The 20047-nt window shown below is 37.1% G+C and overlaps 1 protein-coding gene across 6 annotated transcripts in view; it reads right to left on the reverse strand.

The window, feature by feature from the left end:
* The window catches only part of LOC133648080 (inositol polyphosphate-4-phosphatase type I A-like), a 94430-nt gene extending 76164 nt beyond the window's left edge, over positions 1-18266 (reverse strand). For all 6 annotated transcript variants that reach the window (XM_062043891.1, XM_062043898.1, XM_062043883.1 and 3 more), the window contains exons 1-2: positions 18139-18266; positions 10453-10512 (exon numbers count right to left, since the gene is read on the reverse strand). The gene's annotated coding sequence lies outside the window, so the exon portion shown is untranslated. The remainder of the gene's footprint in view (positions 1-10452; positions 10513-18138) is intronic.
* Between the last annotated feature and the right edge of the window lie 1781 nt (positions 18267-20047).

Below are 20047 nucleotides of genomic sequence, written 5' to 3' on the forward strand. Positions count from 1 at the left end.
AAAATTAACTGTTAAAGGTTAGTACTATTAGTGGAGCAGCAGCACGCACAATCATGTGTGCTTACGGACTGTATCCCTTGCAGACTGTATTGATATATATTGATATATAATGTAGGAACCACATTATTGATAACAGAAAGAAATGGGGGGAGGGAGGTTTTTTTGGGTTGGTGCACTAATTGTAAGTGTATCTTGTGTTTTTAATGTTGATTTAATAAAAAAAAAAAAAAAACCAAAAAAAAAAACCCGATACAGATAATAAAAAAAACGATACCGATATTATCGGACATCCCTAGTTGGAATTGGGGGTTAAATCGCCAAAAATGATTCCCGGGCACGGCCACCGCTGCTACTCACTGCTCCCCTCACCTCCCAGGGGGTGAACAAGGGGATGGGTCAAATGCAGAGGATAATTTCACCACACCTGGTGTGTGTTTGACAATCATTGGTACTTCAACTTGAACTTTAAACTGAGGTAGACACTATCAAAGAGGGTTGAGTTACTCCCTACCTTCTAGGCATCACTGTGTATTAATAGAAAAATTAAAGCTGTGCAACGTGTGAACCATTTCAACAAACCAAAAACAAAAACTTACAAGACTGACAGTATTGCAGCAAATCACACACTGTTCACTTTCTTGAAATGTTCACAGAAGACAATCATTTTCGCGGAACTATGTCAATATGCAGTGTCTCATGCAGCCTTTTAATTAGGGTTAGCATTTTTGTAATTTTACTTCTGTTTGTTTTACTTTAGGTCGAGGGGGAGTTGCAGCCCCGCTTTAGCATGTATATCTTGCTTGGTATACTATTCGCTTGCCTAACATAATTACTATTGCGACATCCAGTGGACACATTTAGAACAGCAGTTTAATTTTCCACTTAGCATACTTGCCAACCCTCCCGTTTTTAGCGGGAGAATCCCGGTATTCAGCGCCTCTCCCGAAAACCTCCCGGCAGAGATTTTCTCCCGACAAACTCCCGGTATTCAGCCGGAGCTGGAGGCCACGCCCCCTCCAGCTCAATGCGGACCTGAGACTGAGTGGGGACAGCCTGTTCTCACGTCCGCTTTCCCACAATATAAACAGCTTGCCTGCCCAATGACGTCATAACATCTAGGGCTTTTAGAGAGTAGAGTGCACAACTGCGCACACAACAAGGAGACGAAGCAGAAGAACGAGGAAATTGCAGACATGGCGACGCCGTCGACGAGCAAGATGAAGAAATACGCTTGCAAGTTCCAAAACGAATGGAAACAAGAATTTCAGTTCATCCAGGACAGTTTGAAGGGGAAGGTGTATGTTGCCTGTAAATTTTGTAGAACAGACTTCTCCATTGAACACGGTGGCCGAAATGATATACTCATCATGAACGGAGAAGTTAAACAGAACAATACTGCCATCTAATGGATAGCCACCGGAACACTGAAATTCAAGTATTAATTTTTTTTTCTATGTAAATAAAATACATATATATATATATATATATATATATATATATATATATATATATATATATATATATATATATATATATATATATATATATATATATATATATATATATATATAGCTAGAATTCACTGAAAGTCAAGTATTTCATACATATATATATATATATATATATATATATATATATATATATATATATATATATATATATATATATATATATATATATATATATATATATATATATATATATATGAAATACTCGAGTTGGTGAATTCTAGCTGTAAATAACCACGCCCCCAACCACGCCCCCCGCCCCCAACCCCCCCCCCCCCCCCCGACCAACCCCCCCCCTCCCCCCCCCCACCCCACCCCCACCCCCACCCCCTACCCCCCACCTCCCGATATTGGAGGTCTCAAGGTTGGCAAGTATGACTTAGCAAACTCCTCTTGTGGGCTGGACTGAACCTGTTGGCGGGCCTGATCCGGCCATTGGGCCGCATGTTTGACATCCCTGATATAGAGTGTCGCTCGCACCCACAGGAGTGATTAATAAATAAATAATCTGGCATAATAGTGACCTGAGGATTGTAGTCGCATGGTAACAGGTTCAATGAAATGAAATACTGCATGAGCATCCTCAATTTGAGAAGGATTCAATTAAAACTATGATTCTAGGTTAATAGTTGCTGGCCTACTTTAAGATAACTGGTCCACATAGATCTCTCCGCGGTGCCTGACTTGCCCCAGTTTGATTAACGAGCCCTACATCTGTCGTGGCAACTGGACCGACTGTAGCAGCACCTACCTTCTTTCTACATTTACGACAACACTCCACAGCAGTTATACAGAGTTTAGCCAATCAGAGGCCTGGAGAAAAGATGAAGTACAATTTACTTTTTATTTACTGGATTTCAACCAAGCATGAGACTTGGAATCATTTTTATTTGAACTGCCTTTTATTTGATTCATTAAAAAAAAAAAAAAGTTTATGTGATCTTTTTATTCCTAAATGTATATTTTTTACTTTTGTTTTAAATGATACTGTATGTTAACGCAGTGTTTTTCAACCTTTTCTGAGCCAAGGCACATTTTTATCATTGAAAAAATCCGGAGGCACACCACCAGCAGAAATCATAAAAAAAGGAAACTCAGTAGCCGATATTGACAATAAAAAGTCGCAATTGTTGGATATGAATTCAAACCATAACCAAGCATGCATCACTATAGCTCTTGTCTCAAAGTAGTTGGGTGTACTGTCACCACCTGTCACATCACGCCCTGACTTATTTGGAGTTTTTAGGTGTTTTCCTGTGTGTAGTGTTTTAGTTTTTGTCTTGCGCTCCTATTTTGGTGGCTTTTCCTCATTTGTTGGTATTTTCCTGTAGCAGTTTCATGTCTTCCTTGAACGCTATTCCCCGCACCTGCTTTGTTTTAGCAATCAAGAATATTGCAGTTGTTTTTATCCTTCTTTGTGGGGACATTGTTGATTGTCATGTCATGTACGGATGTACTTTGTGGACGCCATCTTTGCTCCACACGCTGCAAGTCTTTGCTGTTGTCCAGGATTCTGTTTTTGTTTACTTTGTAGCCAGTTCAGTTTTAGTTTCGTTCTGCATAGCCTTCTCTAAGCTTCAATGCCTTTTCTTAGCGGCACTCACCTTTTGTTTATTTTTGGTTTAACTGTTAGATACCTTTTTACCTACACGGTGCCTCCCGCATATTGTGTTAAGGAAAAACCATGTTCCCGTCATCTACAAAGCAATTAGCTACCTGCTGCCACCTACTGATAAGGAAGAGTATTACACGGGTTCTCTGCCGAGCTCTAGACAGCACAGACACTCAACGGCACATTGGCGGATTATAATTACTGGTTTGCAAAAAATATTTTTAACCCAATAAAGTGAAATTAGATAATCTCCCACGGCACACCAGACTGTATCTCACGGCACACTAGTGTGCCGCGGCACAGTGGTTGAAAAACACTGTGTTAACGTATATTTTATGTCTTTTCTACATTTTTACTTGCTCGTAGTTTCTTAACTGTGTTTGGAAGGAAAACTACCGGTGGGAGCACAATTACTGTACACCGCGGAAAATATTAGTTAGTATTAGTATATGCCGGGGGTCGGCAACCCGCGGCTCTAGAGCCGCATGCGGCTCTTTAGCGCCGCCCTAGTGGCTCTGTGGAGATTTTTCAAAAATGTATGAAGAATGGAAAAAGATGAGGGGGAAAAAATCAATTTTTTTGTTTTAGTATGGTTTCTGTAGGAGGACAAACATGACACAAACCTCCCTAATTGTTATAAATCACACTGTTTATATTAAACATGCTTCACTGATTCGAGTATTTGGCGAGCGCCGTTTTGTCCTACTTATTTTGGCGGTCCTTGAACTCACCGTATAGTTTGTTTACATGTATAACTTTCTCCGACTTTCTAGGACGTGTTTTATGCCACTTCGTTTTCTGTCTCATTTTGTCCACCACACTTTTAACGTTGTGCATGAGTGCACAAAGGTGAGTTTTGTTGATGTTATTGACTTGTGTGGAGTGCTAATATTTAGTCACTGCATGACTGCAATCTAATCGATGCTAACATGCTATTTAGGCTAGCGATATGTACATATTGCATCATTATGCCTCATTTGTAGCTATATTTGAGGTCATTTAGTTTCCTTTAAGTCCTCTTAATTAAATTTATATCTCATGGCACATGTAATATGGCTTTTAATTTTTTGCGGCTCCAGACAGATTTTTTTTTGTATTTTTGGTCCAATATGGCTCTTTCAACATTTTGGGTTGCCGACCCCTGGTATATGAGAAGCTACTTGATAAACCATCACCTGGAAAACATATTTAAAGCCAGCGAAGATAAACTTCTATTTGTGAGGTTTACGTCATTAAAAGTTCAACTGTTAGTTACCTTTTCTGAGAAGCAGCATTTTCCCAAGTGAAATAAAATATGTCTATGCAGAGGAAACTGCTTTTTAGAAAGTAAAAGTTGAAAGACATTAACAGAACAATTACACTGGATGTTTACATTGTCACTTTAAAGACATCAACTGTAGTTTTTTTTAAATATAGACTTGAAATATTGGATTTTCCCGCATAATTCTTTGCACCTAAAAATATATGTGTGTAATAATAAATATAATTAGAACATTTGAGCATGTTTGTGTTCATTACAGTAAGTGTGTTTATCCTAAACATTCCTGACACTTTATTTTACACACTATGCAGTGTTTCCCATAAACTGCCAAGATACCCGTGGCGGTGGGGGCGTGGCTATGGGCGTGGTCACCATGACATCATCGAGTAATTGGCATAATTTACTACAATGATATGATTTTCTCTAAAAAGGCTTAAAAAATGTATACTTACTAATTAATAATAACAGTTTTGTTTATCCATCCATCCATCCATCCATTTTACAATATAATTACAACACTTTATGTACATATTTATATACAGATTTGAACAATAAGTTATTCACTGAAATATATTTATTAATTGTGGTTCTTACAAAAAATATATCTTATAAAATATAAAAGCTAAAATGTCTCTTAAAGCTCTGCCCCTTTAATTAGTGCATACTAAATAATTTAACTTTAGCCTACTACTACAACCATATTATTTACCAGCAACATAAAGTGAAACAGAGGCAGAGGTGTCCTGCCACAGTCAGTAACAAATAAACAGAAAACAGTGGTCAAATACAAATAAGGCAACAAGGGAAGTATCCTACACTTCTCTTTTGTAAAGTAAATCTGAACAGCCTATATGGGCATCTACATCAACTATATGTTTTGCCTGAGAAGCTGGAAAGGACAAAAAAAAAAATATATATATATATATATATATATATATATTTTATTTTTTTAAAAAATTTGTGGCGGACGTAATTCTTTCGTGGCGGGCCGCCACAAATAAATTAATGTGTGGGAAACACTGCTATGGCACTTTTACCAAGTCTTTTTTTCTTTTGGACAATACCACAATAATATCACACCATGAGATTTTGATATTGTTACATCCTGAGTCTTTAGCCAATAAATGTGTTTGCAATGGTTTTTTTTTAGTTTTAAATTTTGGTTTAGTTCAGGGGTGTCCAAAGTGCGGCCCGGGGGCCATTTGCGGCCCGCAGGTCATTTTTTAACGGCTCCACGGCACATTTTAAAAATACGATTGAAAAAAATAAAAAACATTAAAAGTGGTATTTAAAGAGCAAACAGGTGAAATGTAACAAGAAAATGTAGCAAAATGTAGGCTGTTTCTTTCTTTAAAAAAAAAAAAAGAATCAAAATCAATGTCATTATGAATTATTAACCTATTCAAGGCTCCAATTACGTCACATTAAATATTTTGAGATATTTTTTGGGGAAAATGTTGCATATTTTGTGTTTGCCATGTAAAAAAACAAGCTGTTTTTTTTTTAAAGAAGGGCCTAAAACGAACAAACAAAAAACGTATAATTGACAGATAGATCTGAAGTTGATCTCGAGATTATTGTGTTAAAAGTAAACAGTAAAAAAAAAAAAATTATGATGTATTTTTTAACACTTTAATGAGTAGGACCCTTTTGGATCCCCTACAATTTTAGTGTGATTAGTTTTTAAGTGTCATTGCTCAAAACATAATAATGAATTAAAATCAATGGTGTTATGAGTTATTGACCTTTTTAAGGCTCCAATTATTATATTATCTCAAATATCCCTCTTAAAAATGTTATTGGGTGAAAATATTGCATATTTTGTGTTTTTTTCATTTAAAAAAATGGTTTTCTTTGACAAAAAGAGCATACAATTTAAATATTTAAAAAATGTTATATTGACATATAGACCTAATGTTGATCTAGAGATTTAAAAACTTGAATAATAACACAAATAATAATACTGAATAATGACACATTTTTCATATTTTTTGGACCAAAACCCTTTTGGGGATCAAGCCTGAGTGGAAGCCTAAATGTATATTTTTTATACATGTATTGTATTGGTTTTTAAAATAAAAAATATCAAAATGGCCCCCGCTTGCTTTGATTTTTCAATGTGCGGCCGTCAGTGGAAAAAGTTTGGACACCCCTGGTTTAGTTGATAACTATGTACTGTATGTCAACGTCAGTCAGCGTGTCTGAAGAATGATGACATAAAGTAGGGAATAAGGGAAACTAATTTGAGAAAGTTTTGACTGCGTGACTTAAATGAAAAATACATGGCTTACAAACTCTGATGCACCACTGAAGAGGGACTGAAGAGGCCATAGAAGGGACCTACAAATAACGGCATTCGTGAAATTGAGCACGTGCACATGATTTATAGTTGATGGGAAAGTTGTGCGAGAGCTCAGAGTGGATTTAGCTGTGACATGATGGAAAAAAAGTTAGTCTTTGTTTATAGTTTATGTAGTTTGACTTTCTTTTAACCCCTGAGTATCATTTACTTGACTCGTTAGAACTTGTTTGAGAATATGGAGCTCATCTTGTTCGTGTATGGAAGTGAGCGCGTCCGTGTATCTGGAGCTCGGCCAGTTGACCAAATATGGCAAAAAGCCATTTTGTACTGGTCGGTGGTGTGTGCCAAGACACGACGACTCATTATGAACAAGAACTGGGTCTGCCCAATCTTTTCCAAGTGCACACATTGATTAGCTCAGATCTGCCATTTTACTGGGACATACAAACCCCGTTTCCATATGAGTTGGGAAATTGTGTTAGATGCAAATATAAACGGAATAAAATGATTTGCAAATCATTTTCAACCCATATTAACTTGAATATGCTACAAAGACAACATATTTGATGTACAAACTGATAAAAAAAAATGTTGTGCAAATAATCATTAACTTTAGAATTTGATGGCAGCAACACGTGACAAAGAAGTTGGGAACGGTGGCAATAAATACTGATAAAGTTGAGGAATGCTCATCAAACACTTATTTGGAACATCCCACAGGTGTGCAGGCTAATTGGGAACAGGTGGGTGCCATGATTGGGTATAAAAACAGCTTCCCAAAAAATGCTCAGTCTTTCACAAGAAAGGATGGGGCGAGGTGCACCACTTTGTCCACAACTGCGTGAGCAAATAGTCAAACAGTTTAAGAACAACGTTTCTCAAAGTGCAATTGCAAGAAATTTTGGGGATTTCAACATCTACGCTCCATAATATCATCAAAAGGTTCAGAGAATCTGGAGAAATCACTCCACGTAAGCGGCATGGCCGGAAACCAACATTGAATGGCCGTGACCTTCGATCCCTCAGACGGCACTGTATCAAAAACCAACATCAATCTCTAAAGCAGGGGTCACCAACGCGGTGCCCGCGGGCACCAGGTAGCCCGTAAGGACCAGATGAGTAGCCCGCTGGCCTGTTCTAAAAATAGCTCAAATAGCAGCACTTACCAGTGAGCTGCCTCTATTTTTTAAATTGTATTTATTTACTAGCAAGCTGGTCTCGCTTTGCCCAACATTTTTAATTCTAAGAGAGAAAACACAAATAGAATTTGAAAATCCAAGAAAATATTTTAAAGACTTGGTCTTCACTTGTTTAAATAAATTCATATAATTTTTTACTTTGCTTCTTATAACTTTCAGAAAGACAATTTTAGAGAAAAAAATACAACCTTTTTTAAACACATACACCTTTTTACCTTTTAAATTCCTTCCTCTTCTTTCCTGACAATTTAAATCAATGTTCAAGTATTTTTTTTTTTATTGTAAAGAATAATAAATACATTTTAATTTAATTCTTCATTTTAGCTTCTGTTTTTTCGACGAAGAATATTTGTGAAATATTTCTTCAAACTTATTATGATTAAAATTCAAAAAAATTATTCTGGCAAATCTAGAAAATCTGTAGAATCAAATTTAAATCTTATTTCAAAGTCTTTTGAATTTCTTTTAAAATTTTTGTTCTGGAAAATATAGAATAAATAAGGATTTGTCTTTGTTAGAAATATAGCTTGGTCCAATTTGTTATATATTCTAACAAAGTGCAGATCAGATCTTAACCTATTTAAAACATGTCATCAAAATTCTAAAACTAATCTTAATCAGGAAAAATTACTAATGATGTTCCATAAATTATTTTTTTAATTTTTTCAAAAAGATTCGAATTAGCTAGTTTTTTTCTTCTTTTTTTCGGTTGAATTTTGAATTTTAAAGAGTCGAAGTTGAAGATAAACTATGTTTCAAAATTTAATTGTAATTTTTTTTGTGTTTTCTCCTCTTTTAAACCGTTCAATTAAGTGTAAATATCATTAATTATTAATAATAACATAGAGTTAAAGGTAAATTGAGCAAATTGGCTATTTCTGGCAATTTATTTAAGTGTGTATCAAACTGGTAGCCCTTCGCATTAATCAGTACCCAAGAAGTAGCTCTTGCTTTCAAAAAGGTTGGTGACCGCTGCTCTAAAGGATATCACCACATGGGCTCAGGAACACTTCAGAAAACCACTGTCACTAAATACAGTTGGTCGCTACATCTGTAAGTGCAAGTTAAAGCTCTACTATGCAAAGCCAAAGCCATTTATCAACAACACCCAGAAACGCCGCCGGCTTCTCTGGGCCCCGAGATCATCTAAGATGGACTCATGCAAAGTGGAAAAGTGTTCTGTGGTCTGACGAGTCCACATTTCAAATTGTTTTTGGAAATATTCGACATCGTGTCATCCGGACCAAAGGGGAAGCGAACCATCCAGACTGTTATCGACACAAAGTGTAAAAGGCAGCATGTGTGATGGTATGGGGGTGCATTAGTGCCCAAGGCATGGGTAACTTACACATCTGTGAAGGCACCATTAATACTGAAAGGTACATACACGTTTTGGAACAACATATGCTGCCATCTAAGCGCCGTCTTGCTTATTTCAGCAAGACAATGCCAAGCCACATTCAGCACGTGTTACAACAGCGTGGCTTCGTAAAAAAAGAGTGCGGGTACTTTCCTGGCCCGCCTGCAGTCCAGACCTGTCTCCCATCGAAAATGTGTGGCGCATTATGAAGCGTAAAATACGACAGCGGAGACCCCGGACTGTTGAACGACTGAAGCTCTACATAAAACAAGAATGGGAAAGAATTCCACTTTCAAAGCTTCAACAATTAGTTTCCTCAGTTCCCAATCGTTTACTGAGTGTTGTTAAAAGAAAAGGCCATGTAACACAGTGGTGAACATGCCCTTTCCCAACTACTTTGGCACGTGTTGCAGCCATGAAATTCTAAGTTAATTATTATTTGCAAAAAAAAACAAAGTTTATGAGTTTGAGCATCAAATATCTTGTCTTTGTAGTGCATTCAATTGAATATGGCTTGAAAAGGATTTGCAAATAATTGTATTCCGTTTATATTTACATCTAACACAATTTCCCAACTCATAAACTACCGTTCAAAAGTTTGGGGTCACATTGAAATGTTCTTATTTTTAAGGAAAAGCACTGTACTTTTCAATGAAGATAACTTTAAACTAGTCTTAACTTTAAAGGAATACACTCTATACATTGCTAATGTGGTAAATGACTATTTTAGCTGCAAATGTCTGGTTTTTGGTGCAATATCTACATAGGTGTATAGAGGCCCATTTCCAGCAACTATCACTCCAGTGTTCTAATGGTACAATGTGTTTGCTCATTGGCTCAAAAGATAATTGATGATTAGAAAACCCTTGTGCAATCATGTTCACACATCTGAAAACAGTTTAGCTCGTTACAGAAGCTACAAAACTGACCTTCCTTTGAGCAGATTGAGTTTCTGGAGCATCACATTTGCGGGGTCAATTAAACGCTCAAAATGGCCAGAAAAAGAGAACATTCATCGGAAACTCGACAGGCTATTCTTGTTCTTAGAAATGAAGGCTATTCCACAAAATTGTTTGGGTGACCCCAAACTTTTGAACGGTAGTGTATGGAAACGGGGTTTGTTTATCGTTTGTTAATTAGCACAAGATGAGGAAAATCTGTATCTTGCCATACGATATTCCACAGCTTGTGTCCCTTTCAATGGACTCACAGTCTTCTCCAGGAAGGTGAGGAGGACTATTGATGAGGTAGAGAAACAGGAGGTCACAACCTGAGAAGAAAACAATGATTCAGATTAGAGTGCTGCTAAAAGTGTGTTTTCCCCATGCAGGTTAATTACACTAATATTAGAAGTGTGTGTGAGTGTGTGTGCCACCTGAGTCCATTAGAATAACGCATTAATTATGTCTTTCAGGGTACCGAGCAGCTGTTGGCCTTTCACATGATAATGAGCAACACCTTTAAACTCCATCCTCCAGCACACACCTCTAAAAAAAACAGTCCTGGTTTTATTCTGACGCACTGCAGTAGGTTCCTGACATCCACAAATGTTCTGTATTGCTCAAGTTACCAGCACTTCCTTTGGATGTTGCACAAGGGAAGTTAAAAGATACAGAAACACTCCATGGCTACAATGTCAGTAAAAAACACTTCAGGACTTGAGAGCATGTTGGACCCAAAAAAAATGATAGAAAAGTATTACAAGGATGCATTTTTTTCTGGCAGGTCAATGCATGGTGAAATCTATTTATCTTTGAATCAAAATACCCACAGCAGCTACACTCATATTTGGATAATAACCACGCTGGTTATGTGGTAAACACGGTAAACAAATATGACTGCGTGCACTTGCCTCCAGCTGCTAGCAGCATGATTGTGCACTTTCAACAACAACATATCCAAATACGCAGCTCAGGCTTGCACAGTCAAGACACAATCAGTGTTACACGGCAGCTGCACCATACACACATACCCGAGGATGCCCGCTTCCACGACCGGGCAGGATGTAAACAAAGTCACGTTGCTGACGGCATCACGAGGCAAAAAAAAATAACACAGCTGCATCTCTTGTCCCTCTCGTCTTCCCCTATCACTCCAGCCATTTAACACTTTGCAGCACAAACAGCACCACCTCTCCAGCTGCAGCCATCCTGTGGTTACTGCTGCCGTTCTTGCAGTCATGTGCAGTGTTTCCCACACATTCATTTATTTGTGGCGGCCCACCACGAAAGAATTACGTCCGCCACAATTTTTTTTTTTTTTTTTTTTTTTTTTTTTTGGTGGTTCTTTCCAGCTTCTCAGGCAAATCATATAGTAGATGTAGATGCCCATATAGGCTGTTCAGATTTACTTTACAAAACAGAAGTGTAGGATACTTGTCTTGTTGCCTTATTTGTATTTGACCACTACTGTTTTCTGTTTATTTGTTACTGACTGTGGCAGGACACCTCTGCCTCTGTTTCACTTTATGTTGCTGGTAAATAATATGCTTGTAGTAGTAGGCTAAAGTTAAATTATTTAGTATGCACTAATTAAAGGGGCAGAGCTTTAAGAGACATTTTAGCTTTTATATTTTATAAGATATATTTTTTGTAAGAACCACAATATATTTCAGTGAATAACTTATTGTTCAAATCTGTATATAAATATGTACATAAAGTGTTGTAATTATATTGTAAAATGGATGGATGGATGGACGTTTAAAACAAAACTGTTATTATTAATTAGTAAGTATACATTTTTTGAGCCTTTTTAGAGAAAATCATATCATTGTAGTAAATTATGCAAATTACTCGATGATGTCATGGTGACCACGCCCATAGCCACGCCCCCACCGCCACAGGTATCTTGGCAGTTTATGGGAAACACTGATGTGCTTCACTCTTTGGATCGCGGCAACGCTATCATATCAATAGAAACCACATCATTTATATTTACAAGCAATATGGAGATCAATCATGTTTCTTTACACATGTCAGGGGATGCTGCTATCTTTAGCTTACACACACTAGAGACTGAACAGACACAAACACTTCAAATACTCCGTTTTCAATGATTCATTCGACTGGAGCCTTTGTCACATTTCCACAATGATAAACAAAGCAAAGTTGTATTAATTACACAAATATCACGTGAGAAGTCTTAGGCCATTGATAGATTTGTTTTGTTAGCCAAGTAGTTTTCTAGCGTCTTCTCCCACCACAGCAAGCCACTCGTATAATTTGATAGGCTTAAGTTTTTACACTAAATTGCCGATGACCTTCCTGACACAACCCTCCAATTTATGCGGGATCAGCACAGGTAATGGAAGGGCAAAAAATCGAACCCATGCTGGCAGCTCGAAAAGTATCAACATGCACCACAACACTACCAGTACACACAGCATGTAAGACAAGTATCAACATGTACCACAACACTACCAGTACACACAGCATGCAAGACAAGTATCAACATGTACCACAACACTACCAGTACACACAGCATGTAAGAAAGTATCAACATGTACCACAACACTACCAGTACACACAGCATGTAAGACAAGTATCAACATGTACCACAACACTACCAGTACACACAACATGTAAGACAAGTATCAACATGCACCACAACACTACCAGTACACACAGCATGTAAGACAAGTATCAACATGTACCACAACACTACCAGTACACACAGCATGTAAGAAAGTATCAACATGTACCACAACACTACCAGTACACACAACATGTAAGACAAGTATCAACATGTACCACAACACTACCAGTACAAACAGCATGTACGAAAGTATCAACATGTACCACAACACTACCAGTACACACAGCATGTAAGAAAGTATCAACATGTACCACAACACTACCAGTACACACAGCATGTAAGACAAGTATCAACATGTACCACAACACTACCAGTACACACAACATGTAAGACAAGTATCAACATGTACCACAACACTACCAGTACACACAACATGTAAGACAAGTATCAACATGTACCACAACACTACCAGTACACACAGCATGTACGAAAGTATCAACATGTACCACAACACTACCAGTACACACAGCATGTAAGAAAGTATCAACATGTACCACAACACTACCAGTACACACAGCATGTAAGACAAGTATCAACATGTACCACAACACTACCAGTACACACAGCATGTAAGAAAGTATCAACATGTACCACAACACTACCAGTACACACAGCATGTAAGACAAGTATCAACATGTACCACAACACTACCAGTACACACAGCATGTAAGAAAGTATCAACATGTACCACAACACTACCAGTACACACAGCATGTAAGACAAGGGTGTGCTTTCCCTGTGCACATTATTATTATATCCATCTACATTTTACCAGAAATACTGCAATATTTTCCATACATTAATTTATCAGTGCCAACCTGCTATAAATACTTTTGGACCGCCACAAATAGAACACAGTTCATATTTCGCAGAGTTGGTTGCATTTTTGTTGATTGTAAAATATGTGGATGGAGAGGGGGTGTGATGTTCATATGTTGTCAATATTCAGTGTTTTATCCTTCATAGTTAATATTGTAACATTCTTTATTTTCATGTACATTCTGGGTGTCTCATTCAGTGAAAAAAATTTAAAATTCCATTCCATTTTTTAAGGCGGTCTGTCATAATGTTTTTAGCTTTCAATCAGACATTATTCTGAGGTTTTGTATTAGCAGGGTTTCCCACACATTCATTTATTTGTGGCGGCCCGCCACGAAAGAATTACGTCCGCCACAAAAATAAATAAATTAAAAAATAAAAAAAAAAAATAAAATAAAGAAAATAAAAAATAAAAAAAAATGTTTGTCCTCTCCAGCTTCTCAGGCAAATCATATTGTTGATGTAGATGCCCATATCGGCTGTTCAGATTTACTTTACAAAAGAGAAGTGTAGGATACTTCTCTTGTTGCCTTATTTGTATTTGACTTTATTAAATGTATTTATATTAGAAACACAACATGTGTATAAAAACAAACGGTGCAAAGTCTGCAGGCAGTAGGAAACACATGGTTAAGTGTAGGGAGTAAAACTGATGGCAGTCTAAAGTTCAAGATTTTTGGAGCTCTTTGTTCAGTGGATCAGATGTTTGATGAAGCTCTGTGTCTATCTACCACCACCACTGTTTTCTGTTTATTTGTTACTGACTGTGGCAGGACACCTCTGCCTCTGTTTCACTTTATGTTGCTGGTAAATAATATGCTTGTAGTAGTAGGCTAAAGTTAAATTATTTAGTATGCACTAATTAAAGGGGCAGCGCTTTATGAGACATTTTAGCTTTTATATTTTATAAGATATATTTTTTGTAAGAACCACAATTAATAAATATATTTCAGTGAATAACTTATTGTTCAAATCTGTATATAAATATGTACATAAAGTGTGGTAATTATATTGTAAAATGGATGGATGGATGGACGTTTAAAACAAAACTGTTATTATTAATTAGTAAGTATACATTTTTTGAGCCTTTTTAGAGAAAATCAAATCATTGTAGTAAATCATGCAAATTACTCGATGATGTCGTGGTGACCACGCCCATAGCCACAGGTATCTTGGCAGTTTATGGGAAACACTGATTAGTGTTCCTAAAAATCAGATATGCCGGCCCCCAGGACACACTTTTATCTCCAAATTTGGCCGCCCGAGTCAAAATATTTGCCCAGGCCTGATCTATGCTAACTAACCTCAGCAAATGCATACTGTAACCTCCTGGCAGAGGTAAACATGACAAAAGAAGAGACAGATGAAAGTTAGTTCGTAGCTTTAAACGTTTGTTTTTTTTGCTTTACTATTTTTAACTCACTTTTTGCAAGTGTGTAATGGCCAATTACGCCAATGCATCTATGCAACTCACCACTGCCACAAATAGATGGCAGTCCTATTGTAAATTGATGATGTTGTCACAACCAATGTTAGGCTATATTATCAGAAAGTCAGTAATAAATTACTTGTGTATAAGCAGCATCCAGATCCGGTTTGTACTTTTCTCGCTCTGTCTAGTAGCAAACAGACAGGGGAAAGGTCACACGGCTGAAAACATCACGCATCCGTCTGCGGTGGTTGACGACGGCAGGGTAGAGTCAAACGGCTTGCGCTCACCCTTGCCGAGTGGGCGACTATGATGAGTCACCAACAACAGCAACAGATAGAAACTATACGAATATTAATGAGGTCCTACGTCCAAATAATGAGAATGACTGAAAAAACAGTGCATAAAAAAGACCAGGGGCCGTACTTATCAAGCTTCTTAGAGTGCCATTTTACACTTAAGTCCTGAGAATTTGCGAAATTTAGTCCTACTCTCAAACTTAAGAATAAAAGCTTTTTATCAACGTTCTTAAGTCTAAGAATCACTCCTACTCTCCACGATATTTAAGAGACCTTCAGAGGTGTCTTAAGTGGTTAGGAGTTGCCAGCAGGGGATGGCACTGAGGCGAGAGAGACGTGCGCGAACGTTCAGGGAACGGAACAATGTTGGGTTTTTTTTGATGACGAGCAGCTGATCAAACGGTATCGTTTAGACAGAGCGGATATTATTTTTGTCACAGATTTAATACTTTTCGATTCCTTGTTGATTTCTGCATGTGTCTGCAGTGGGCTAGTATATATAGAGCCACCCACACCAGTTTCAAATTAGTTGCCTAATTAATGAATTGGAAAGAAAATGTTATGACAGTAGCGTATGTGTGTGGCCGTGAGGTGAGTGACGTCAGTGAGTGTGTGGGCGAGAGAAGAGAGGGAGCGGTAGCGTGAGTGCCGGCGGGGACTAGTTTGTTTTGTATTATTTTGTAGTTTATTGTCAAAATATACACTCCCATTGTCCACTTAAATATTTCCAAGATATTTCTTTATTCTTAGACAACGGATTCCCTTCCGTGATTGGTCATTTCTATGGACACAGAAATGACGTTACCTAAAATTCCGTTTACGGCACATAGTAATGTCGTAATTCAGCTCTGAGTGTGACACTTAAGATTCAGTCCTACACTTCGCTGAAAGTGTGAGTAAGACGCTTGATAACTAACTTTTAAGTGCAGCTTTCAGCGAAGAATTTATTTACTCTTAAGTCAACTCTTAGCAGACTTCTTAGGAGTAATTCTAAGAAGCTTGATAAGTACGGCCCCAGATCTCCTAAACCACCCACGTTGTTACTTTTGACTTTTGCAAGCTTTTTAACCGAGCAAACATGTTTGTGGCGAGGAAACACGGAAAGAGAAACTCACTTGCGGAAAAATTCAAACTATTTATACTGTAAATGCAGTTACATCGCTGTGGTATGAGGCTGCTGTGCCGAATAATGGTCCACTTCCTGTACCTGTAAGTTGGACTATTAATAGGAATCCTTTTGTACGACAAGCACACATACAGTATGATTATTTTTTTTATGCACCATTACTGGTAAATCAATGTGAGCACGGGAGCCTATGGATAGGATAGGATAGGACTTTATTGTCATTGCACAAGTACAACAAAACTATGTTGCTATTTAGACTATGGGAGTCTATTCTGCCTAAAAAGCCATTAAAAAACATCCAAACACCTCCAATGAGGTGTTGTATACATGATGTAAGTATATATGTAGTTTAGTAACAGGCACATGTATAATAACATTAAATATTTACGTATATTGCTCAAGTCAAGCATACTGTGGCGCTTTAATTTCACAGACAACATCACTGATTACTGCAGACTTCGGTCAAACAAACATAACGAAACATCACTCAGTGCACAATGTCTGCTCTCACTGGGATGCCAACTGTTGGGATGCTGATATATTCCATGTTTAGATGAAGAATCACTCACAAAGTGTACTAAAGCGTCTTTTCGGGTATTTTTCACCAGTTCCGGGTCTCAGTTTGCAGTCAAAGTGTACCAAATTTTACTACCACAGTGACACGCATGATTCATAACCTTGAATAAACTTTCACAAGCGCCGAGGCGAGAAAGCAGCTCACCAGCTCGTGTTGTTGATGGATTGAAACTGTTATTAGTAGATTTCACAGTACAGTACATATTCCGTACAATTGACCACTAAATGGTAACACACCAATAAGTTTTTCAACTTGTTTAAGTCGGGGTCCACGTTAATCAATTCATGGTGATACAGCGGCAGAAGGAAGTTACCTCTCTCTGATCAACGAGCCGCTAAATGTAGGTTCATAACGATAGCGCTTATTATAACAATATTGCTAATACTTGGTTAAAATGTAGGTGTTGTTGGTACTTTTTGCATTAAAAAAAGACATGTGTTCTTGTCTCTCATAAGGATTGTGAATTATAGGCAAAATTCCTCAAATAGAGCAGTTCCCCTTTAACAATTCACTCAGACATAGTTTAAGACAAAACATATTTTGACAAAATACCCATATGTAGTGTTCAGAGCACCCTAAATGGTAGCAGTACTAGAAGTAGGACCCTTTCAAAATAAGAGAGGCAACATATTCTCCACACCTTACGTACAATCCGCAAACACACAACGCAGTGTGCATGAAGATAATAAAACAGGGTTTCTAACAAAATGTAATATTATAGCTGTGATATTTCAGATTGTAACACGCTGACGGGATGAAGGCGAATTGCACCAGTCACTTCCGGTCAGAGATTCTCACAAAACAACATTAATGTCCATCCTCTGATGAAGCTTGGTCCTTTTTTCACTATCAAATTATTTGATAACCCTCAGATTCCCTCCAGTTTAAGGACAATGTTCAAGCCTCAGGGTCAAAACTGAACTTTTTCGGGAAAAGCTAGTCTTTTCTTAAGCTGTAACGTAAACACTACAGAACCGTCGTTAAAAAAACAACTTCAACACAGTTAAGACACTCGCTTGAGTCGTTAGGTGTGCCGGGAATGTATTACTTACATGCTCCTTTTCAGCATTCAAGAGTTAAATCCGTCATTTAAGTGAAAAAGGAACATTGTCGAGAGGCGCCTGAGGTCGCCACAACGTCTCAGACTGCAGCACCAGAAGTGACAGGCCGGCTAGTTCCGCCTCCTGCGTGACGTCACAATGACGTCATCACGTTCTCCTTCACCGCGCGGGCTTTTTGCTTTCAAAACCAAAAAATAAAATTAATTCCTTAAAAAATATTATAAAATGATGTGCGTACAATAATTCCAGCCAAAAAAAATAAATACATAAAATGAAGAATAATTTAAGTATACATTTTTTTACCAAACTATAAACTGATTGTTTTCTTCCAGAATACAATTCACTCTCTAGCGTCATCTAGTGGATAACATTTATAAATGTTAATAATCTAGTTCAGGGGTCGGCAACCCAAAATGTTGAAAGAGCCATATTGGACCAAAAATACAGAAAAGTAATCTGTCTGGAGCCGCAAAGAAAATTAAAAGACTTATATAAGTGTTATAATGATGGCAACACATGATGTAAATATGCCTGATTAGCACTCCATAACAAGTCAATTATATCAACAAAGCTCACCTGTGTGCATTCATGCACAGTATAAAACGTTTGGTGGACAAAATGAGAGAAAGGAGTGGCATAAGACAAATCTTTCTGTGGCAGCGTCGGAGGAAGTTGTACATGCCAACCTTGAGACCTCCAATATCGGGAGGTGGGGGGTAGGGGGTGGGGGGGGGGGGTTGGGGGGGACTTGGTCGGGGGTGGTGGGGTGGGTGGTTGGGTGCGTGGTTGGGGGCGTGGTTATTTACAGCTAGAATTCACCAACTCGAGTATTTCATATATATTTCATATATATATATATATATATATATATATATATATATATATATATATATATATATATATATATATATATATATATATATATATGTATGAAATACTTGACTTTCAGTGAAATCTAGCTATATATATATATATATATATATATATATATATATATATATATATATATATATATATATATATATATATATATATATATATATATATATATATATATATATATATATATATATATATATATATATATATATATATATATATATATATATATATATTTATTGGTTGGGGGCGTGGTTATTTACAGCTAGAATTCACCAACTCGAGTATTTCATATATATTTCATATATATATATATATATATATATATATATATATATATATATATATATATATATATATATATATATATATATATGTATGAAATACTTGACTTTCAGTGAATTCTAGCTATATATATATATATATATATATATATATATATATATATATATATATATATATATATATATATATATATATATATATATATATATATATATATATATTTATTTATTTATTTATTTATTTTATTTACATAGAAAAAAACAAACAAACTTGAATTTCAGTGTTCCGTTGGCTATCCATTAGATGGCAGTATTGTCCTGTTTAACTTCTCCGTTCATTGGGCAGGCAAGCTGTTTATATTGTGGGAAAGCGGACGTGAGAACAGGCTGTCCCCACACAGTCTCAGGTCCGCATTGAGCTGGAGGGGGCGTGGCCTCCATCTCCGGCTGAATACCGGGAGTTTGTCGGGAGAAAATCTCTGCCGGGAGGTTGTCGGGAGAGGCGCTGAATACCGGGATTCTCCCGCTAAAAACGGGAGGGTTGGCAAGTATGAAACAAACTGTTGAGTCACAGTCCACACAACGGTGAGTTCAAGGGCTCACTGAAATTAGTAGGACAAAACGGCGCTCGCCAAATACTCTCATCGGTGAAGCATAAACACAAACATATCAAACAGTGGGCTTTCTAATAATTAGGAAGGTTTGTGTTGTGTTTTTCCTCCTACAGAAACCATGTT

This window comes from Entelurus aequoreus, linkage group LG01 (assembly GCF_033978785.1).
Source record: "Entelurus aequoreus isolate RoL-2023_Sb linkage group LG01, RoL_Eaeq_v1.1, whole genome shotgun sequence".
Classification (NCBI taxonomy): domain Eukaryota; kingdom Metazoa; phylum Chordata; class Actinopteri; order Syngnathiformes; family Syngnathidae; genus Entelurus; species Entelurus aequoreus.